We start from the raw sequence: 24,398 nt of genomic DNA on the forward strand, positions 1-24,398 counted from the left end.
GCTCATGGTTCATTAACCATTCTGAGTTCATCTGCAACCCTTCATGGGCTGGATTTTTGTTTATGTTATTTTATGTGCAACTTTCTGTCAACATAGAACCCAGAATTGTGTGCGTGTGTGTGTGTGTGTGTGTGTGTTTGAAATATTTTTAATAACGTATACAGTAAGAGTGCACTCATCTTTTTGGGTTTTTATTTTTTATATTTTTGAGGTGGAGTCTTGCTCTGTCTCCCAGGCTGGAATGCAGTGGCATGGTCTCAGCTCAGTCAGCCTCCCCCACCCAGGTTCAATCGATTTTCCCCCCTCAGTCTCCCCAGTAGCTGAGATTACAGGCACATGCCACCATGCCCAGCTAATTTTTAAAAATTTTTTAGTAGAGATGGGGTTTCACCGTATTGGCCAGGCTGGTCTTGAACTCCTGACCTCAAATGATCCACTCACCTCGGCCTCCCAAAGTGCTGAGATTACAGGCATGAGCCACCGCACCTGGCCCTTTTTGGTTTTTAGGCTGTGTCAAGTGCAGTAGTGAGAAAGGGGAGGGGCGGGGGCGCCGGATCTGTAACTGCCTGTGAGGACACTGGCTGAGATAACTTACAAACTTCCACCAGCCAAGTGCACTCATCTAAATACACAGCTTGCAGGTTTTTTTCTTTAAGAGCCAGGGTCTTACTGTCACCCAGGCTGGAGTGCAGTGGCACGATCACGACTCACTTCAGCCTCCACCTCTTGGGCTTAAGCAGTCCTCCCATCTCAGCCTCCCAAAGAGCTGGGACTACAGACTATGTGCCACCATGCTAGCCTAGTTTTTGTATTTTTAGTAGAGATGGGGTTTCACCATGTTGGCCAGGCTGGTCTCGAACTTCTGACCTCAGGTGATTCTCCCACCTTGGCTTCCCAAAGTGCTGGGATTACAGGCGTGAGCCACTGCGTCTGGCCTTGATAGCTTTTACACAGGTGTATACCATGACCCACATCAAATTCAGACCTTGGCTACTCAAAGTGTGGCCCTCAACCCAACAGCACTGGCCTCTCCAGGGAGCACCTTCTGGGTCAGAATCTGGATTCTACTGAACAAGACCTCATGGAAGTTACGTGCTTGGTAAAACAGGTGTGCTGGCCGAGGACACAGATGGAAGCCCCTAAGCCTGAGGGCTAATGCCTGTTCCCAGGGCCTAGAAAAGGCTCTGAGGTACTGCCACCTCACTTGTCACCAGCATTTGGAGACCCCGCATTTCACGATTCCCAGGAGAGCCTTTCCAAACCCATCAATTCATGGATGAGGGGAAGGGACCATCCCAAGTTCCCAAAGCAGGTCACTAATAGATCCAGGGCACCAGTGGCCCCAACCAGGCCTCTTACCCCAGGACTTTGCTACTGTGTACCTCAACCTACCCATCTGCAAATAGGCACAGAGCTCTCCATCCAATCCGCCCCCTGTAGCAGTGGGAGTGTACTGCAGACACTGAGTCTTGCCCTCATGTGGTGGGGGTGCCTGGCACTTTCTCAGGCATCTCCCTGCACTGTCTCATTGAAGCCACGCAAAAGCCTGGAAGGCAAGAACTGTTAGTATCACATTAATATCAACATATTAACATCAGGCGGGTGGCAGGGGGGTGGCTCATGCCAGTAATCCCAGCATTTTAGGGGGCCCAGCTAGGAAGACTACTTGAGCCCAGGAGTTGGAGACCAGCCTGGCCAACAAAGCAAGACTCCTGTCTCAACAAAAAATTGGCCAGGCGCGGTGGCTCACACCTGTAATCCCAGCACTTTGGGAGTCCGAGGCTGGCAGATCACAAGGTCAAGAGATCGAGACCATCCTGGCCAACATGGTGAAACTCAGTCTCTACTAAAAATACAAAAATTGGCCAGGGTATAGTCCCAGCTACTTGAGAGGCTGAGGCAGGAAAATTGCTTGAACCCAGGAGGTAGAGGTTGCAGTAAGCCAAGATCACACCACTGCACTCCAACCTGGCAACATAGCAAGACTCTGTCTCAAAAAAAAAAAAAAAAAAGAAAGAAAGAAATTAGCTGTGCATGATAGTTCATGCCTGTAGTCTCAGCTATTCAGGAGGCTGAGGTGGGAGGATCACTTGAGCCCAGGAGGTTGAGGCTTCAGCGAGCTTTGATCGCACCATGCCACTGCACTCCAACTGGGGTAAGAGATGGAGATCCTGCCTCCAAAGAAAAAAAGACCCATAATAATGTCAGTAATACTGTGCCATTTTACAGGAGAGAAAGTAAGAGCTCACAAAAGTTAAGCAACTTGCCCAAGAAGCTACAAAACGGGGCAGCCAGGGTTTGAACCCAGACAGTCTAACTCCAAAGCCCTAATTAATTGTAACCTAAATCTCCAGGAAAATGAGCAACATCGGATGTCCAGCCCTCCGGAAAACTAGTTTAAGAAAGGAAGTGTCTTTCTTTTCTTCTGTATTGGGGTGGAGGTCGGGGTGGGAGGACAAACAATCCTGCATGCACAGGATTTAAACAAAAATTCAAAGCAGCCAAAGACTTCACAACAAAAAACTGGTTTCCCTTGCCCGAGGCAACCTCTTTGATTCATCCCTTGTGTGCCTTTTCAAGATACGCTCTACACAACCTGACACACCTGGACACATACACTGCCTTTCCCACTCACGTGAACGTTAGCCCATTCTCCTCTCAGACCTGGCCCTGGCCCTTACCGCCCTGCACTGATCCCCCATCAGCCCACGGAGGCAGCCTCGTGGGTTATGGTGTGGGATGCCCTGCAGCACCCTGGCCACTCCCGCTGCACCCTGGCCACTCCCGCTGCTGCGCACACAGCTTGTGGAGCCACCTCACACTCCTGGCAGCGCTTCTGCAAGACGCCTCCCAGAGGCAGGATCGCCCCACCTGGGTGTGGATGATTTTGACCTTGACAGAGACAAGGGACATTTCTTATCTGCCAGCCTTGGACAGATGTCTGGCACCACCAGTGCCCAGATCCTGGGTGGGGAGGGGAGGGGCCCAGAGTCGGGAAGGCCAGCCCTTTCTAAGAAACTGGAAGTAAAACCAGAGAAAGTTTTGGGCAAGTGCAGGAGGCTCCTTGGAGTGAGGGACCTGTCTGTGTAGCTGCTTCTGCAGAAGTAAGAGCCAGGAGCTCCCCCCTCTCTCTGATAGTCCTGGGGTGACAGTCCTGTCTCCCACAACCCCCAGCCCTCTAGACTTGAGCTTTACATTGGGCCAGAGCCTGGCAGGTGGCAGAAGTTTCCCCATGTCCCAACTGAAATTAACAGTTATATGGCACCATTGTATCAGGCCACGCTAGTGCCAACCTCCCTTGGGCCATACAGGGCCTTAAGTTTATTTATTTTTTGAGATGGAGAGTTGCTCCTGTTGCCCAGGCTGGAGTGCAATGGTGGAATCTCAGCTCACTGCAACCTCTGCCTCCTGAGTTCAAGCGAGTCTCCTGCCTTACCTCCCAAGTAACTGGGATTACAGGCATGTGCCACCACACCTGGCTAATTTTTGTATTTTTAGTAGAGACACGTTTCACCGTGTTGGTCAAGCTGGTCTTGAACTCCTGACCTCAGGTGATTCACCCACCGCAGCTTCCCAAAGTGCTGGATTACAGGTGTCAGCCATTGTGACCGGCCAGGGCCTTAACTTTAAATTTTATAGGCATTTATTGAGTGGTAGCTATGTGCCAAGGACTGCTTCGAGCATAGTATAAACATGAGTCCCTTTCATCCCCAAAACACCCTACTGAAGTGGGTACTATTATTATGCTCATTTTACAAACGAGAAAACTGAGGTCAGACAGGATGAGCATGGAGTCCAAGGTAGGGGAGCTATGGACAGGCAGAGTCCTTGTCCTCAGCACAGCTCTGTCCTCTCATAGGCGGGTCTGTGAAAGTACCCCATGCTGGGCCCCTCTTGAGCTGCTGATTTGTGGGTGGGAGGTGGGCCGGAGAGTCTGGATTTTGTTTGTTTGGACCCAGGGTCTCACTCTATTGCCCAGGCTGGAGTGCAGTGGTGCAGCCTCGAACTCCTGGGCTCAATCCATCCTCCCACCTCAGCCTCCAGAGTAGTTGGGACTACAGGCACACGCCACCACACACCCAGCTAGTTATATATATATATATATATATATATATAATTTTTTTTGTATAGATGTGTTTTTCTACCAAGACCCCAGGGGTTCAGTCTAGGTCCTGCTGCTTGCCACACAGAAAGCCAATGACTGAGATGCCGAGCATTGCCAAGGACGAAGGCTTTAATACGGTGCTGCAGCCGAGATGGGACCTCAGGCTCAAATCCATGTCCCCGACCAACTAAAACTAGGGGTTTATATAGCAGGGAAGAAAGGCACTGACGTCCAAGAAAACAGGAACGGGCGGGGGCAAGGAAACAATCGTGATGAATGAGGGCCCCCCGCCCCCACATCTCATTGTCTGGACGTCCTGATCTGGTTACTTTCAGTTCTTTGATACTTTTTTTTGAGAGGCTTGAAGGTCCTTTCCTGATAAAGAACTCAGGTAAACAAATAAAAGCTTCAAGCTTTACAGCTGGAAGGGTCAATTTCTTTGTTTACCCAAAAACCTATTTATGGAACTACTACTGAGTCAGTTTCAGTTTTGCCATGTTGCCCAGGCTGGTCTCAAACTTCTGGGCTCAAGCGATCCTCCCACCTTAGCGTCCCAAAGTGTTGAGATTACAGGCATGGGCCTGTAATCATGCCCAGCCAAGAGTCTGCATTCCTAACAAGCGCCAGGTATTCTATAGAGTCGATAGGAGCCTTTACTGGACAAGAGCTGGTCTTCAAAGCCCTCCAACCAGGGATTCTTCATGGACGACCATGCCACACGCATCCCACCGCCTGTGGCCTGGGTTCACCAGTGACCCCTAACCTTGGTCACTTTGAAACAAGGGGCCGCCCACACACAACACATGCACCAGAAGGTGCAAGGTGAAAATGACAAAACCAAGAGTGAAGATGGGGAGCAACCAGAACCCCCACTCACTGCCGCCATGAACTTGGGTTGGTGCAATCTTTTAGAAGTCTGCTTAGCATAGATTTCCTGAGGCTGGGCACATACACAGCCTATGACCCCACGATCCCACTTCCAAGGATATGCCCCAGAGAAATGTGGTCGCACGTTCTCCAAAAGACAAGTTCAAGAACACACATATCAGTGCTATTCATGACAGCTCCAAGCTGGGAAGAACAGAGTTTGTTGAAATCAGGTCAGATAAACCTATGATCCATTCAGATGGTGGAATATTACACAGCAGTAAAAAGGAATGGATACAACTGCACACATCAGGCTGAGCTCAGTGGCTCAAACTTATAATCCTAGGCCAAGGCAGGTGGATCAATTGAGCCCCGGAGTTCAAGATCAACCTGGGCAACTTGGCGAAACCCAATCTCAACAAAAAGATACAAAAATCAGCCATGTGTGGTGGCCTGTGCCTATAGTCCCAGCAGAGGTGCAAGGATCACTTGAGCCCAGGAGGTCAAGGCTACAGTGAGCTCTGATCACACCACTGTACTCCAGCCTGGGCAAGAGAGTAAAACCCAGTCTCACAAAACAAATAAACAATTGCACACATCAACACAGCAAAGCACATGGACATCATGTTCAGAGAAGGAAGCCAGGCACAGAGGAGCACACATCACATGATTCTGTTTATAGAACATCTGGTCACAGAAACAGACTCTGGTGATAGAGTCTGATCCCCGGGGAGCTGGGGGGAGGGAGGAGAGGGACTGAATGGCAGGAAGATGGCACTGTTCTCTGTCTCAGTCTGGGTGGTCACCACGTGAGTGTGTACTCATGTACAATTCCATTGAAGATTTGTGCACTTTACTGCATACTATAAAAAAAAATTTTTTTTTGAGACAGGGTCTCACACTGTCACCCAGGCTGGAGTGCAGTGGTGTGAACTTGGCTCACTGCAACCTCTACATCCTGGGTTCCAGTGATTCTCCTGCCTCAGCCTCCCAAGTAGCTGGGATTACAGGTGCCTGCCACCATGCCTGGCTAATTTTTGTATTTTCAGTAGAGACAGGGTTTCACCATATCGGCCAGGCTGGTCTCAAACGCCTGACCTCAAGTGATCTGCCTGTCTCAGCCTCCCAAAGTGCCGGATTAGAGGTGTGAGCCACCATGTCTGGCCAATAATTTTAAAAACTTTTTGTATTTTTTTAGAGACAGGGTGTGGCTCTGGTGCCCAGGCTGGAGTACAGTGGCTCACTGTAGCCTCAAACTCCTGGGCTCAAGGGATCCTCCCACCTCAGCCTCCCAAGCAGATGTGTGCCACCATGCCTAATTTTTTATTTTTTGTAGAGATGGGGTCTTGCTATGTTGCCCAGGCTGGTCTTGAACTCTTGGGCCCAAGCAATTCTCCTGTCTCAGCCTCCCAAAGTGCTGGGATTGATGGCAGAGGTAGCCCATCTGGAGTGGCCTCTGCTATCATGCCAGCTGCAGCAAGGAGGCATGGCTGGGGCTGCACATTCTCTGGAGGTGGCAGGAGCTAGGGACAAATGGGAGCCCTACCCCTTTTGAGTTGGTGGGGTAGGAGCTTCCCAGGCACAGCCACAACTGCCCAAGTCATGCCTGCAGACCTTCATGGAGCAGGTAGGAGCCTTGTTTCCTCCCAGGTGCAGCTGCTGCCGCCCAAATCACAGCTACAGACTCAGCCCCCCCACCCCATAAAACAGGCAGAAGCCCTGCACTCCCTGTCCCCAGCATGGCTGTAGTCACCCAAATTGCAGCTGCTGACCCAGGCATCCCTGCATTCTTGGGGGCCCAGGAAAGCTCCCCTGCCTTCATAGGCTTAGAAGTACCTGCTATCACTGCCTGGCTTCTCCCTGCTGTCAGTGCCCACCCTGATCTTGGAGCAAAGTTGGGGCTGAGCCTGGCCAGATGTGAACACCCAGGGCAGTGCTAACACGCCAGTCCCCTGCTGCCTCAGCCCCCTCTGGACTTTGGGCACCAACAAGCATAGATGGGAAATTGAGGGGGAGCTGAGGGCAGCTTGGCACTGACCTGCAGGCACCCCTTGGCACCTGGTCACAGCCTGGCCAGATGTGAACACCCAGGGCAGTGCTAACACGCCAGTCCGCTGCTGCCTCAGCCAACAAGCATAGATGGGAAACCGAGGGGGAGCTGAGGGCAGCTTGGAACTGACCTGCAGGCACCCCTTGGCACCTACAGCCTGGACACCATGAATGATAGTAGAAGGCAGACAGTTTCTTTGGTGAAAGGGAGTGGGTCCCCAGTGACGAACCACTTTCAGGCCAGGGAGGGCCTGAAGGCTATGAGCCAGGCTGCCAGTCCCACAGACCAGAGTGGGAACTTGTGGTGCCTTTTCTGGGCCCACTCTTGGCCACTGATGAACCATTTGGCATGCACTTCCTCCTCTCTGAGGCTCATAAAGGAACTGGGCTTAGCCAAAGCCGAGCAGATGTCAGGTCAACCAGCTGCAGAGAGGAGCTACCCACTCCAGAGCCTCCTCTCAGTTATTCTGTCACTCAATAAAGTTCCTGTTCACCTTGCTCACACCATACTTGTCTGTGTACCTCATTCTTCTTGGGTGGGACAAGAACTTGGGACCTGACGAATGGCAGGGCTGAAAGAACTGTAACACAAACAGGGCTGAAACACACCCCTTGCTCACCATGTTGTGGGTGAAGAGAAGGAGAGAAGAGCTGTGGCCCTTCAGGGAACCCAGACCTGGGAGCCGAAGTCAGGGCTGGAACTCCCCCTTGGGGGCCCTGTGGTTCCTGGAGTCTCCAAACTTCCAGGCACCACTGCAATCTCCGGTGGCAGCTGTGGACGCTGCCTGTGGTGCACCTGGTCTAGTCACAGCCTCACAGAGAGCTGACACCTAAGCCGGCACCTGGAGCCCTGCCCTGTGTAGCAGCTGGCATGCCTGACTCACTCACACCCCGCACTGCGTCATGCCTGCCTTGCCCTGTGGGATCTAGGCTGGTAGTGTGAGCTGAGCACAGCCTGCCAGCCTGAGTGGGCAGAATGAGCCCAATGGGCCCAAGCAAAGCTCAGGCAAAAGATGCCACCCGCCACAGAGTTTTCCAGCCATCAAAGCAACAGCCAAAGGATCATGTGACCAGATTACAGGTGTGAGCCACCACACTCAGCCTAACAAAAGTTTTAATTGTAATAAAATACACATATGACTTGCCATCTGAACCGTTTGAAGGGCACAGTTCGGGATTTTAAGTACATTTTCACATTGTTGTGCAATCATAACTGCCATGAAGCTCGAGAGCTCTTTTGATCTTACAAAACTGAACCTCTCCATCTATTAAGCAACTCCCATTTCCCTTCCCTCCTGCCCCAGCAACCACTATTCCACTTTCTGTTTCTCTGAGTCTGACTTCTCTGGGTACCTCCTATGAGTGGAATCAAACAGTCTGTGTCCTTTTGTGACTGGCTTATTTCACTGTGCATAATGTCCTTAAGGCATATCCATACTGTCACATGTCAAAGTTCGCTTTCGTTTTAGGGCTGAATTATCTTCCACTGTATGTTACCTTAGTCCATCCAGGCTGCTATAACAAACTAGCATAAACTAGGGAACTTATCTACAACAGAAAAATTTTTTTCTTTTTCTTTCTTTTCTTTCTTTCTTTTTTTTTTTGAGACACAGTCCTGCTCTGTTGCTAGGCTGGAGGGCAGTGGCACGATCTCGGCTCACTGCAACCGCCTCCAGGTTCAAGTCATTCTCCTGCCTCAGCCTCTTGAGTAGCTGGGAATACAGTAGCTGTATTTTAGTAGAGATGGGGTTTCACCATGTTGGCCAGGATGGCCTTGATCTCCTGACCTTCTGATCTACCTGCCTCAGCCTCCCAAATTTCTGGTATTATAGGCATGAGCCACAGAGTCTGGCTCTGTTGCCCAGGCTAGAGTGCATTAGCGTGATCTTGGTTCACTGCAACCTCCACCTCCCAGGTTCAAGCAATTCTCCTGCCTCAGCCTCCCAAGTAGGTGGGATTACAGGTACCTGCCACTATGCCCAGCTAATTTTTATATTTTTAGTAGAGACAGGGTTTCACTGTGTTGACCAGGCTGGTCCTGAACTCCTGACCTTGTGATCTGCCTGCCTTGGCCTCTCAAAGTGTTGTTTTTTTAAAGACAGAGTCTCATCCTGTTACCCAGGCTGGAGTATAGTGGTGCAGTCTCAGCTCACTGCAACCTCCGCCTCTGGGTTCAAGTGATGATCCTGTCTCAGCTTCCTGAGTAGCTGGGATTACAGGCGTCCACCACCATGACTGGCCAGTTCGTATTTTTAGTAGAGACAGAGTTTCATCATGTTGGCCAGGCTGGTCTTGAACTCCTTCCTTCAGGTGATCTGCCCATCTCCGCCTCCCAAAGTGCTGGGATTACAGGCGTGAGCCCCTTCATCCAGCCAAAAATTTATTTCTTATAGTTCTGGAGCCTGAGACACCCAAGATGAAGGTGCTGGCAGATCTAGTGTCTGCTGGGGGCCTGTTTTTTGGTTCACAGACCATAAAGGAGGATTCTTGTCGGATCTTTAATGGCGGAAGGCGTGAACACATTCTCCGGGGACTGTTTTATGAGGGTGCTAATCCCAGCCCTCATGACCTAATTACCCCACCTCCTAACACACCTTCACACCTCACCATACGCATTGCAGGAGGGCACAAGCATTCAGACCATAGCATTCGGATTACATTGGTACAAGAGTAATTGTGGTTTTTGTCATTACTTTTAATGGTAAAGATCACAATCACTTTTGCACCAACCTAAGATAAACCACATCATGTTCACCCATTCACCTGTTGATGGGCATTTGTGTTGCTTCCATGTTTGGCTATTGTGAATAGTGCTGCTATGAACATGGGTGTATAAAAGGGTTTTTTTTTTCTTTCCTTTAAAAAAAATTTATTTTTTGAGACAGTCTCACTCTGTCGCACAGGCTGGAGTGCAGTGGCACACAATCTCAGCTCATTGCAGCGTCCACCTCCTGGGTTCAAGCGATTCTCCTGCCTCAGCCTCCTGGATAGCTGGGATTACAGGCATGTGACACCATGCCTGGCTAATTTTTGTATTTGTAGTAAAGACAGCATTTCGCCATGTTGACCAGGTTGGTCTCAAACTCCTGACCTCAAGTGATAGTGATCTCCTTGCCTCAGCCTCCCAAACTGCCAGATATAACAGGTGTGAGCTACTGTGCCTGGCCAAATATTTTTATTTGTTATAGAGATGGGGTCTTGCTCTGCCGCCTAGGCTTAATCTAATTTTGTCTCCAGGAATTTGCCTATTCTGGACAGTTCCTGTAGATGGAACCATATAATATGAGGTCTTTTGTGCCTGGCTTCTTCAACACAGCATGATCTTCAAGTTCACTCGTCCTGTAGTTTGAATGCAGTGCCATGATTTAAAACCAATTCTCAGAACCTCATTCTTTCTTTTTGTTGAATAATACTCCATCGCATACCTTGGGAGCTTTTAAAACATACTGATGCTGGGGCCCCAGCCGAGACACACTGATCCGAGTAGCCTGAAGTGGGGCACCACAGTTTGTGGACGCCTCCAGGTTCCATCGGCTGCTGGGGCTGAGACTCACTTGGGATTCCAAGTGCTTTCTCTGCTTGGGATTCCAGATATTACAGGCACCATTTCAGCCCAGGGTCCCATAGCTGAAGTGGAATCTGAACTTCTTCCTCCATCTGGCAGCACAAATGAGGCACTGACTGTATGCCTGGCACTGTGAGACCCAAATGACCAAAACAGAGACTTTCCCTCATATGGTTTGGTGTCCTTAACTGGCACGGGAGGCCCGATGTATGTTTAATAACAAGTAGAATGAAATGAGGATGGCTGTAGGGGTAGGCGGCATCACTTAAGTAAAGTGACGGTTCTGTCTTTGGGGAATGCTGACCCCTAAAATGGACACAGTGTACTCTGCCCAGAAATATGCTTCCACAGAAACCCTATTTTGCCTACAACTTTAGGGTATTCTCTATCATTGAAATCTACTCATGACCCATAAGTGGAAGCTCTTGTTTCAGAGAGAGAGAATGATATAATTCATACCTAGAATATTATTATTATTATTTTGAGATAAGGTCTGGCTCTGTTGCCCAGACTGGAGTACAGTGGTGCAATCTTGGCTCACTGCAATGTCTGCCTCCTGGGTTCAAGAGATTCTCGTGCCTTAGCTTCCCAAGTAGCTGGGATTACAGGCATATGTCACCACACCCAGCTAATCTGTGTATTTTTCATAGATACGGGGTTTCACTATGTTGGCCAGGCTGGCCTCAAACTCCTGACCTCAAGTGATCCACCTGCCTTGGCCTCCCAAAGTGTTGGGACTACAGGCATCAGTCACTGTGCCCAGTCTGAACACAGTATTTTCTAGTCACTTATGACTTGCTAGGTGTCAGGACTGCAGCTGTGAGCAAAGCAATGTCCTTATTCTTAAGGATACCGTGATCTGCTGGAGAGAAGCAGCTAGCACACAGAGAGGCGACACAGAGCACCCGGCTGCCGGATCATCCAATGGTATGGGTAAGGAGGCACCCAAAATGTGTCCCTTCCAGGCATAGCAGGCCCAGGACACTTGGCTGTGATCTGGAAGCTACAAAAGTGTCAGCCATGCCCTGATGCAGAACAACAGAGGCAACGGCAACGTGATTTCAATTCTGGGAACTGAAACGTAAGGGATGAGGAGGGGTGGGGCAGATGGAGTCAGAAAGGTGGGTTGGGGCAGGGTGAGAAGTCTCAAGGCTATTGGAAATGGTTTTGTGGAGGGGGTGGGTGAGGGCTTCTTTTCCAGCACAAGGACCCAGCAAAGTGAAGAGGACAGACTTGGCCCAGTTCTTTTGGAGCTGGGGTGTTGGCAGCACTAGGAAACGTATCCCAGTCACAGGGTGCCAGAGTGTGTTAGCAGCAGTGAGTCCATAGAGTCTGCAGCAACCTCAGTTCCTGCCTCCTCTGAAGAAATAATTCCACCAAGGGGGCATAAGGCAAAGGGAGGCAAGTTCTAGAGCAGGAGTGAATGTTTGTTAAAAAGTTTTCGGGCAGGAATGACAGGAAGTAAAGTACACTTGGAAGAGGGCCAAGCCGGTGACTTGAAAGAGTCAGGTGCACAGTTTGCCATGTGACTGGGGTCGTCTATGCTTGCACGTTTCCAGCGTTGCATTACTTCTCCTGATTCTTCCCTTGGAGTGGGCTGTCCCCCTCGCAGCGGTCTGCCAGCATCTGGGAGAGGAGCCTGCGCAGTGTGTTCACTGAAGTTGTGCGCGTGCTCACTGAAGCATTTTCCCTTAGCACTCCAGCCTTCCTAGAAGCATGTCACAGATCAGTTAAACTCCACCATTTTGCCTCTTAGAATGCATGCTTGAGCCCACTCGCCCAGCTCCTGAGATCTTACGGTGAAGCTGCTGATCACATTTCTGGTGTTTTCTGTCTATTGGGAGCCTGCCTTTCCCTGGTGCTGGCTGCAACCCATTATTATTTTGGAGAGACAGTTAATAATCATCTGATCATCACCTGATGAGGTCTGACACTCCCGGTAGGCGGGAGCACCCTCTCCTGCCCTGCTTATGTCTGACCGCCTCCTGTAACAAAGGCAGACAGAAGGCAAGCTCATTTCACAAAATGCATCTCCACAGGTGAAAAGGGAGGGTGGGGGCACCCTGGGCCAAGGGAGGCAGGAGGAAAGGCCCGAGGCTGGAAAAATCAAGGGCCCCTTTTGCAGATCAAGTGTCACAAGTGGGGCTTGCACAGACCTGAAGCAGCGGCAGGAACACCGGCCATGTGCCAAACAGAAAACAAGACTAAAGTTGTTTCAGCAAACTCATGAGAGGTGGGGGAGACTCGCTAGTGTCTGGGGAGACACTGAACCTGGGCAAGGCCAGTACGTCCAAACGTCTTCTCTGAGACTGCAAACTTTATACATATAAGAAACTTATATATAGATATATATACACATACATATATAATAGGAAATACATACATACATACATAATTTTCTATAAATCTCTCTATATATACCTCTATATATGTACTAATCATATGCCAGGTGCTGGGCCACATGCCAAGATGTTACTATTTAATTTTTAGGATTTATTTTTTGTAGAGATGAAGTCTTGCTATGTCGCCCAGCCTGGTCTCAAACTCCTGGCCTCAAATGATCCTCTTGACTCAGCCTCCCAAGTAGCTGGGATTACAGGCTTGTGTCACCACCTCTGGCTAATTTTTAAAATTTTGTAGAGATGTGGTCTCACTATGTTGCCCATGTTGGTCTCAGTGATCCTCCTGCTTTGACCTCCTAAAGCACTGGGGTTACAGGTGTGAGCCACCATGCCCCGCCTAAAATATTACGGTGTTCATATCCTTATTGTCGCTTTTGACAGCTTCCTGAGATTCCTTTCAGCACTAATCTGTGTCCCATGTGTAGTGGCCCCAAAAAGATAAGTCCACGTCTTAACCCCCAAAGCTTATGAAGGTGACTTTGGAAATAGGACCTCTGCAAACATGATTAAGTGAAGGATCTAGAGATGAGGTCATTCTGGATTAGGGTGGGCCCTAAATCCAATGACAAGTGTCCCTTAGAAGGGTAGGAGACAACAGAGAGGAGGCCTTGTGAAGAGGAAGCCAGAGACTGGAGCGACTAATGCATCTCCATGCCCAGGAGCACTAGGGGTCGCTGGCAGCTCCCAGAAGCTAGGGAGAGGCATGGAACAGATTCTCCCCTAGAGCCTCCGGGAGAAACCAGCCCTGCCTGCCAACACCTTGACTTTGAACTTCCGGCCTCCAGAACCATGAGAGAATACACTTCTATTGTTTTAAGCCACCCAGTCTGTGGGAATTTGTTAGCACAACCTTAGGAAATGAACACAATTTATATAATTTATTAATGAGTTCGCATCCACCACCAAGGGCCTTGCTGATACTTTATAAGATATTGTGGGGAAGAAGAACAGCCACTTTTAGGGCTCCCTGGCTGATCTTGATTCTATCAAAGCTGCTGCCTAACATTGGACATGTTCTGTGACTTCCCCGGGGCTTCTGTCTACTAGGGAGACCAATGGTTTATGTGAAATGTTTGTTTGTTTGTTTTTTGGTTTTTGGGTTGTTTTTTTTTTGAGATGGAGGCTCGCTCTGTTGCCAGGCTGGAGTGCAATGGCACAATCTCGGCTCACTGCAACCTCTGTCACCTGGGTTCAAGCGATTCACCTGCCTGAGCTTCCTGAGTAGCTGGGACTACAGGCACATGCCACCACACCCAGCTAATTTTTTGTATTTTTAGTAGTGACAGGCTTTCACCATGTTGGCCAGGATGGTCTCGATCTCTTGACCTCGTGATCCGCCCGCCTGGGCCTCCCAAAGTGCTGGGATTACAGGTGTGAGCCACCGCGCCCGGCTGGTTTATATGAAATATGTGAAATACTCCACACTGCTAGAGGCTATGATTTCCATGGTCATAGCTACAGTCACATAGTCAGTCAAAGAGCTTTAGCAGGCAGGGTTCTCTGCCCCCTACTTGACATGGGAAAGTAGGAAGGAAAGGGGTTAGGAGGAGTAGGTTTCAGGGCAGTGAGGTCTAGATGAGCAACACTGCTCCCTGGAAACTTCCAACTTTCTAATACAACAAGGGTGGCTTTTTGTTTTCTTTTGCTTGTTTTTTTGTTATCTTTTAAACACACCCACACATCACCTTAGCTTGCTTTTCTGTTTTTAAAATTAGAGACAGGATCTCACTATGTTGCCCAGGCTGGTCTTGAACTCCTGGGCTCAAGTGATCCGCCCATCTCAGCCTCTTAAAGCACTAGGATTACAGGCATGAGCCACCATGCCCAGCTGAGGGCAGCCTTCTGAGAAGAGGTAAGGTGGGGATTTACCATCTGAAAAAGCCCAAATAGGGTGGACCCCTTCTGGGTCCAGCAGGAGCTCCTGGAACTATGACACTTCAAGGGCCCACAGAAATGTTCTCATTTCAAGTTATTTTAAAAGACAAAAGGGGAACAAATGGGATCATGATGACGATGATAACAAATCCATCCTGGATTACATTTGTCGTTAGACCAACATGGTCGTAAATGTAATTTCATTTTCTCTTTTTTATGGAAGAAGGTGTCTGCAGAAACCAGCATGCATCGCTGGACAGGCCACCAGGAGAGGGACAGATGCTGAGGACTGAGAACACTTGGCCGGCCTGAGTAAGGCCTTTCAAACTCCAGGCCACCAACGGAGCAGTAAGGCCTGATTTGGAAAGCAGTCCTGGGCTAGCCTGCACTCTCTGCCCTACTTGTCATCAAGCCACCATCATCCCGTGAGAGGCACTGCCCCGGAAGCAGCAAACTCAGTTGCTTGCTGTGACAGGCACTGCTAAGGTATTTAATCCTCCCAAAGCCCTATTAGTCAAGGGCCGTGAGAGTTGCCATTGGGCAGACGGGGAAATTGAGGCCAAGAGAGCACCGGCACAGTGCCTGGTACACCACAGGTGCTCAGCAGATATCCTCTGAGTGTGACCAGCATGAATAGAAGGAAGTTAAGACCTGTGCTGGGACTTGAACCAAGCACTGGGCTCCGGACCCCCTGCTGGAACCACCACCCTCTGGCCTCTTAGCATGTGTGCCAGGCCCTACTCTGGTGGTGTTTCTGATCCTTACACAAGATCTACAAGGCTGATCTTACCAGCCCTGTGTCCAGATGAGGAAACTGAGGCTCAGAGACACATACACACCTCCCCAGGTTCCACCCAACTCCACAGGCGGCTTCCTTCCCCCACTCTGCAGACTCGTTTGATGCAAAACTAGAGTTTGTGCTTAAGGGTTGCAGGGAGGGGCCAGGATTTGTGGCTGGGAGTCCTGGGGAGGGACGAGCCAGCAGTGCATGTCCAGGCAGCCTTAGTGTTTACCTGGGGCCCTCCTCGTCAGAGCAGAGCACCCAGCAGGGGCAGAAAACAAGAAATGACTTCCTGCTGGCCTGGGGTGGGCAGGGGCTGGGGACAGCTGTCTAGGCTCACCCTGGCCCAGCCTTCCTAGGGTGTGGGTCTCAGGGAAATCAGGTTTTGGGGCACAAGAGAAGGGTCTGGGGATGAATCCAAAGCTTCCTTTCACCAGGTTCCCCTGGAAAAAATGAAGGAACTCGGATCTGAGTGCCCCTCACTGGCCCTCACCTTGGATAGGTCCGCTTATCTTTCTCAGCCTCAATTGGTCCACCTGTAAAATGGGGTCTTCCAGGATAGGAGCACTAAATCAGATACTTCCTGTGAGCCCTCATGCCAGTCTCAAAGCCATGCTGGCCTCAGTTTCCTCATCTTTATTGTTTTTTTTGTTATTTATTTATTTGAGACAGAGTCTAGCTCTATCGCCCAGGCTGGAGTAAAGTGGCGCGATCTCAGCTCACTGCAACCTCCACCTCCCAAGTTCAAGCAGTTCTCCTGCCTCAGCCTCCTGAGTAGCTGGGATTACAGGTGCACACCACCACACACTGCTAATCTTTTTATTTTTAGTATAAACAGGGTTTCACCATGCTGGCCAGTCTGGTCTTGAACTCCTAACCTCAGATGATCTGCCCACCTCAGCCTCTCAAAGTGTTGGGATTACAGATGAGGCACTGCAGCCCATCAGTTTCCTCATCTTTGAACTGGGGATAATGATGCTCGTCTCCAGGGCTTGTCCTGGAGAGCAGACATTCAGGCAGTGTCTGGCACCGTTGCCGTAATCATTAGACAAGTTTATCCATTTCTTAAACATGCAGACCCCTGAGGCTGGGCCTGGGAACCAGCATGTTCACAGGTGTCCCTGGAGGTTCTCACCACAGGGTCTGGGGATGTGATAGCTACATAGAGTTCTCAAAGTACTTTTTGCTTTCATTTCTTTTTTTTTTTAACCACAAAGCTACCATCCACACACACTGAAGCAGGACACCCAGGACAAAGGGAGGTGTGTTCAAACGCTAATTCCCTCCCTTCCTGTAACCCAACCTTCAGGGAAAACCAATGGTAAAACAATTGGTGTGTGTTTCACATTGCCCTCTTCTCAGACGAACACATGTGGAAATAGTTTGTGTTTCCTCTTCTAGTTTTATTTATTTTTAAACTTAATATTTTTCTTTTTCTTTTTTTTTTTTTTTTTAAGACAGGGTCTTTCTGTCACTCAGGCTGGAGCACAGTGGTGCAGTCATAGCTCACTGCAGCCTTGAACTCCTGGGCTCTGGTGATCCTTCCACCTCAAGCTCCTGAGTATCTGGGACAACAGGGACACGGTACCATATCTGGCTCATTTGTTTTTTAATTTTTTGTAGAGATGGGGTCTCACTGTGTTGCCCAGGCTAGTCTCAAACTCCTGAGCTCAAGTGATCCTCCCACCTCAGCCCCCCAAAGTGCTGGGATTATAGGTGTGAACCACTGTGCCTGGCCTATTTTAGTTTTTGTAACCCAGGCTAGAGTGCAGTGGTGTGATCATGGCTTACTGCAGCCTCAGATTCCTGGGCTCAAGCAATCCTCCTACCTCAGCCTCCCCAGTAGCTAGGAAGTACGCTCAGCTACGTTTTGTATTTTGTGTAGAGGTTGGGTTTCATCATGCTGTCCAGGCTGGACTTGAACTGGGCTCAAGCCATCCTCCTACCTCAGCCTCATGAGTAGTAGTAGCTTGGATTACAGGCACATAACACCTCAGCTGGCTTTTTTTTTTTTTTTTTTTTTGAGACAGAGTCTCACTGTCACCCAGGCTAGAGTGCAGTGGTGTGATCTTGGCTCACAGCAACCTCTGCCTCCCAGTTTCAAGCGATTCTCCTGCCTCAGCCTCCCGAGTAGCTGGGATTACAGGTGCCCACCACCACACCTGGCTCATTTTTGTATTTTTAGTAGAGGTTGGGTTCCACAGTGTTGGTCAGGCTGGTCTCAAACTCCAGATCTCATGATCTGCCCACCTCAGCCTCCCAAACTGCTGGGATTACAGGCATGAGCCACCTCGCCCAGACCTTGTCTAGCTTTTATTTTTTTATTGTAATTTTAGAAAAACAGGGCTTACAACCATTCATATTTTCTGCATCCTTTTTGAGAGCCTTCTATGTCAATACACTGAGCACAAACACATGCTGGAAATGCCTCGACTGCTACACTGGAAGGATGGTGCTTTTCACCCTCTTTTCCAGATGGGAAAACCAAGGCCCCAGCCTGAAGTGAGTCTGGGCGGCCATTTATTGCCAGGGCTGTGTCCACATCGTGGCAGTCTCAGGCTCTGCAGCCATTCCCCAGGAAGGCACATGCAAGAAGCTGGCTGTGCCTCTGCCCTGCCCAGGCAGCCAGCCTGTGGTTTTGGGCCCCGCCTCCCCGTCGGAGCGGCCAGCTGCACAACCAGACCGCAGACCAGGCAAGGAAAGTGCAAATGAACCCCAGCTGGCGGCCGAGTTTCTCTTTCCCGTCAAGCAAGTGCCTTACAGTACTGGTGCGAGGCAAAGAGGTGGGGGGGGTGGGGTGCAGGGGAGTCTTCGGGGAAGCGGGGAGCCACTGGGGCTGTTTTTATTTTCTGGAGGAATAATATTTATATGTGAAGGTACATAAATGATGTTGACTTTAAGTGTCCAGCTTGATCACATTTTATACCTATATAGTCACCACTCAAATGAGGATCAAGGGCACCTTCAGCCTCCAGAAGATTCCCTAGGGTCCCTTCCCAGTCCACAGGTGCCCTCCCCGCCCCTGCCCCCTGACCCCGCCAGCAGTGGTAACCTCTGCTGTGCCATCTAGAGCAGTGAGATCTGCCATTCTTAAACTGCACACAAAGCCATCAGTCACTTGGGACGCGTCCCTTCTCGTCTGGTTTGTTTCACACAACACAACGCATGACGTGGCATGTGCAATGGTTTGCAATGTTTAATGGGAGCAGCGTCCCATTGTATGGAGGCACCTCAATTTGTTTATCCATTCTCATTGTTGATGGATATTTGAGACGCTTCCCAGTTTGGGATTATTAGGAGCAGAGCTCCTATGAATATCCGTGCACAGATCTTGATGGGCACATGCTTTCATTGCTTTTGGGTAAATATCTGAGAGTGGGACTGCTGGGTCTCAGCGTAGGTGAATGTTTAACTTTATAAGAAACTGACCATGGTTTTCCTGCCTGGCTGCCAGAGCTGTTTTAGGAGCTCAGAGGTGTGACTGGTACAACTGCCTGGGGGGCCCCACTCCACATCAGAGGGAACCTACAAAACACACCCACGGGCCACATTAAATGTAGACTTGAGGCATAAAAACACTTTTCAGAGAGGCTTTTCTAATTTTACTTTTTGAAGTTATTTGGCCTTGAGAGACTGCTTTGCTGTGTGGGCCTGCTGGAGTTTCCTGGCAGTCTGACAAGAGACAGTGGAACCCCCAAAGGGTTTTTTATTTCCAATGAGATTTTTATGAATAACGTAGTCCTCCCCCTTCCTCTGCAGCTTTGTGAATTCCTACTCACTCCTCAAAACCCTACTCCAAGGCCCACAACTCCGCAAATGGTAGTTCATTTTCTATATTTATTTGTGTAATTCTTTGTTTACTGTAGGCCTCCCCTTTGATGAGGAGCCCCGTAGGAGTGTCAGGCTCTCTACTGTACCCCCAGCACCAGCACAAGGGCTGGTGGATACTTGGGACATTTAAGATTTGCCAGGCTGGGTATGGTGGCTCACACCTGTAATCCCAGCACTTTGGGAGGCCAAGCCAGGCAGATCACCTGAGGTCAAGAGTTCGATACCAGCCTGACCTATACGGAGAAACCCTACCTCTACTAAAAATACAAAATTAGCTGCGTGTGGTGGCACATGCCTGTAATCCCAGCTACTCAGGAGGCTGAGGCAGGAGAATCACCACTTGAACACAGGAGGTGGAGGTTGTGGAGAGCAGAGACTATGCCACTGCACTCCAGCCTGGGCAACAAGAGTAAAGCTCTGTCTCCAAAAAAGATTTGCCAAATGAATGAAAGACCCAAGTTCTGAGTGCAGCCCCTCGGGGCCTCTCACCTCCGCCCCAGACTCCTCCACAGGGGGGAAGCCTGAGACTCTTTCTAGGAACTCTACCAGGTCATGGAGATGCCGAACTCCAGTTATCTCTTTAATTATAGCGCCCACAGGGGCAGCAGTACAGACAGGTCACCTACTGCATCCAGCTGAGCATGGGGAGGAGCCAGCCTGGCTGGGAGTGAGAGGGGCCCAGAGGTCCCACAGGTCCTCATAGGGCCCAAGGAAGGCTGGGTCAAAATGCTGACCCTCTCTCATGGCCCTCTCCCCTGCTCCTCACCTGAACACATCTGGATGTGTGGGGTCTTTTCCAGGTTTGCTCATTATTAATAATTTTAAAAGGAATAGGGCTGGTCATGGTGGCCCACGCCTATAATCCCAGCAGTCTGGGGGGCTGAGGTAGGAGGATCACTTGGGCACAGGAGTTTGAGACCAGCCTGGGAAACATGGTGAGAACCTGTTTCTTTCTTTTTTTAATTTTTAATAGAAAAAGAGAAAAAAAAAGGAATAGCATAAACGCAATGTAGGATTCTAGATTGAACCTTCTGTCTTCACCAGCCCTCTAAGTGATTCTGGTATATGCTAAAATTTGAGAACTGCTAGTCCACTAAATATGTTCCAGAGAAATTCTAGCCACAGCAACACTATTTATAATGGCAGAAAATTGGAAACAGCTCAAGTGACAATCAAAACGGAATGAAGCCCAAGCACAGTGGCTCACACGTATAATCCCAGCACTTTGAGAAGCTGATGTGGGTGGATCACTTGACGGCAGGAATTTGAGACCGGCCTGGCCTACACAGTGAAACCTTGTCTCTACTAAAAATACAAAAATTGGCCACGTGCAACTCGGGAGGCTGAGGCAGGAAAATCGCTTGAGCCTGAGAAGTGGAGGCTGCAGTGAGCCGAGATTATGCCGCCGCACCCTAGCCTGGGTGACAGTCAGACTCTGCCCCCCCCCCAAAAAAAAAAAACCCACAAAAAACAAGAAGCAATTAAGAGAGGTACAACGTAGGCGCATAAAGATTACTATGTTACATACTTACTACTATGTAACAAGGTGAATAGAAGCTCAAGCCCTCTCTCTTCATCCACGTGTCTACAGGATAAATCTCACCCAGGTACCCCTTAGCAACAAAGCAGATTATTTATTTAGAGACAGAATTTCACTATTGTTGCCCTGGCTGGAGTGCAGTGGCATGATAGCGGCTCACCACAACCTCCGCCTACCAGGTTCAAGTTATTCTCCTGCCTCAGATTCCTGAGCAGCTGGGATTATAGGCATGAACCACCATGCCCAGCTTATTTTGTATTTTTAGTAGAGATGGGGTTTCTCCATGATGGCCAGCCTGGTTTCGAACTCCCGACCTCAGATGATCTGCCTGCCTTGGCCTCCCAAAGTGCCGGGATTATAGGCATGAGCCACTGTGCCCAGCCAGCAAGACAAACAGTGTGATGCCAGACAACGATTTCAACCCCCCCAAAACTGTTCTATTTGGGGGCACAAAGCTTTCAACACCTCAAAACAGTACTGTGATTGTCTGGGGACACTTACGCACATAAAGATGAACTTAGAAACGGTAAACGCCAGTGTCCAGGGAGAGAGGGAAGGATGGGAATGACGGGAGGAAGGGGTAAATGAGGGCTTCCAATACACTGCAATTGTTTTCTATTTTAAGCCAGGGATTGGAGGTGAGATACTTTAAAGACCTGAGCAGCTTCATTAAAATAATTTTTAATCAACACATGCTCTTTAAAAATGATTCAGACAGGGCACAGGGGCTCATATTTGTCCTCCTAACACTTTGGGAGGCCAAGGAGGGTGGATCGTTGGAGCCCAGGAGTTCGAGACCAGCCTGGGCAACATGATAAAACCCCATTGCTACAAAAAAAATAAACGAAATTAGCTGGGTGTGGTGTCGAATGCCTGTAGTCCCAGTGAGAGGACTGCTTGAGCCCGAGAGGCAGAGGTTGCAGTGAGCTGAGATCACACCATTGCACTATAGGCTGGGCGACAGAGGGAGACAAAAAAAAATTTTTTTTTCATTTAAATAAATAAATTAACTAAAATGAATGTTTCCTTTAATTTTTTTTTTTAAACAAAAAGCCATGATGTACAGGTCAGCCCCACGCCATGGGAGAGCGAGGCTGGCTCTAGCTTTGTGGTTATATCAGCAGCGCTGTGACCATCTGACCCGCATGTAGCGTCTGCTCATCTATGTGAGTTCCTTTGGGCTGTGCTGCCCACCACAGAGCCCTGAGCCACACGTGGCAACTGACTTGAAAAGTGGCCTATTTGAATTGGGATGTACTGTAAGGATAAATGCAATGAACAGAAGAATGTAAAGTATCTCAATCATTCTATATTGACAACTTGAAGTGCTGATACTTCGGATAGGCTGAGTTAAATAAAACATTCAAACACTGTACCTTTCTTTTTTAACCTTTTTAAAAGGTGGTTACCAGAAAAACTGAAATGACATAGAGCCCAAATTTGTGACTTGCATTTTATTTCTTTCTTTCTCTACTCTATTTCTTGAGATAGAGTCTCACTATTGCACAGGCTGGAGAGTACTGGTGCAATTATAACTCACTGCAGCCTCGACCTCTCAGGCTTGAGTGATCCTCCCACCTCAGCCTCCCAAGTAGCTGGGGCTGCAGGAACATGACACCACAGCTGGCTTTTTTTGTGGGGGAGGAGGGTAAAGATGGGGCCTCACTATGTTGCTCAGGCTGGTCTCAAACTCCTGGCCTCAAGCAATCCTCCTGCCCTGGCCTCCCACAGCACTGGGATTGCAGGAATGACCCACCTCACCGGACTGGCTTGCATTATCTTTCCACTGGATGGCCCAGATCGAGAGGGTAGATTTATGCAAGCAGAAACTGCTTGGTGCAATACTGGCCATGGAGATGTTGCTGAGATATGTGGTTAAGTGAACAAAAGTAAGATGCAGAAGTGTGGGGTAAGCCGGTTATCTATCAATCAACTCCCTCCTCAGTCTCATGTGTTTCTCTGCTTCTTTTCACATCAGGTGAGTAACATGCTAACCTTGTAAGAAGGTTTGAGGCAGGCACATCTCACACACACTCACCAACACCCACTGTTGTGCTTGGGAGCCAAAATAGTGCCTCATCTGTCATTCTTCGCTGTTGCACATTCCCACCAGCGAACAAGCCCGCTCTGCTGTCCCCCTGGAAACCAAACCCCAACTAAACCAAACCTTCTCCCAGCCCACTTATGCGGCCAGCCACATTCCTGTTTTCTGTTCTATTTGGCAGTGAAAGTCCTTGAAAGAGCAGCAAGTTCTGGCTCTCTCCAACTTGTCTCCTTGTGTTCCTTCTGAATCCCACCCCCAGGCTGGGTGTGGTGGCTCGAGCCTGTAATCCCAGCACTTTGAGAGGCCAAGGCAGGCAGATCACTGAGGTCAGAAGATGGAGATCAACCTGCCTCTACTAATAATAAAACCCTCTCTCTACTAAAAATATAAAAATTAGCCAGGCGTGGTAGTGGGCACCTGTAGTCCCAGCTACTCAGGAGGCTGAGGCAGGAAAACCACTTGAACCCAGGAGGCAGAGGTTGCAGTGAGCCAAGATCACACCACTGCACTCCAGCCTGGGTGAAAGAGCCAGACTTCGTCTCAATAAATAAAAATAAAATAAATAAATCCCACTCTCACAAGGCTTGCCTGGCCCCCACTGCTACGTACAAACCGTTCTTCTGAAGGTCGCCAGTTACTGCCACATTGTCACGTCCACAGGTGACATCTGAGTCCACCTCTGACGTGACTGACACAGCTGCTGCTTACCCTCTCCTGTGTGCCCTCTATCCACTGGTCTTCCTGGACCCAGGTCTCCTGGTTCCTCCTACCTCCCTAGCTGCTCCTCCTTAGTTCCTGACATTTTTTTTCCCTTGGATACAGGGTCTTGCTCTGTCACCCAGGACGGAGTACAGTGGCACGACCTCAGCTCACTCAGCCTCCTGAGTACCTGGGACTACAGTTGTAACACCTGGCTAATTTTTTTGTATTTTCTGTAGAGGTGGGGTCTTGTGGTGTTAGCCAGGCTGGTCTCCAACTCTTGAGCTCTAGACTCCAACTCTTGGAGTCTAACTGTCATCCAGGCTGGAGTGCAGTGGCATGATTTCAGCTCACTTCTACTTCTGCCTCTGGGGTTCAAGCAATTCTCCTGCCTCAGCCTCCAGAGTAGCTGGGACTACAGGTGCCCACTACCACGCCCGGCTAATTTTTATATTATATATTTATATTTATATACCACCACACCCAGCTAATTTCTGTATTTTTAGTAGAGGCGGGGTTTCACCACATAGGCCAGGCTGGTCTTGAACTCCTGACCTTAAGTGATCCACCCACATCAGCTTCCCAAAGTGCTGGGATTACAGACATGAGCCACCACGCCTGGCCAGCTCCTGACTTCTTA

General features: G+C 49.4%; 1 protein-coding gene and 1 non-coding gene across 2 annotated transcripts in view; both read right to left on the minus strand.

The window, feature by feature from the left end:
- The window catches only part of LOC144578794 (uncharacterized), a 75,815-nt gene that overhangs the window by 15,703 nt on the left and 35,714 nt on the right, over positions 1-24,398 (minus strand). The gene's annotated exons all lie outside the window — the stretch shown is intronic.
- On the minus strand, positions 22,988-23,088 carry LOC118146610 (small nucleolar RNA U13). The gene has a single exon (XR_004732457.1). It is a non-coding gene; the product is annotated as a small nucleolar RNA U13 (small nucleolar RNA).

Source organism: Callithrix jacchus, chromosome 12, assembly GCF_049354715.1.
Source record: "Callithrix jacchus isolate 240 chromosome 12, calJac240_pri, whole genome shotgun sequence".
NCBI classification, from domain to species: domain Eukaryota; kingdom Metazoa; phylum Chordata; class Mammalia; order Primates; family Cebidae; genus Callithrix; species Callithrix jacchus.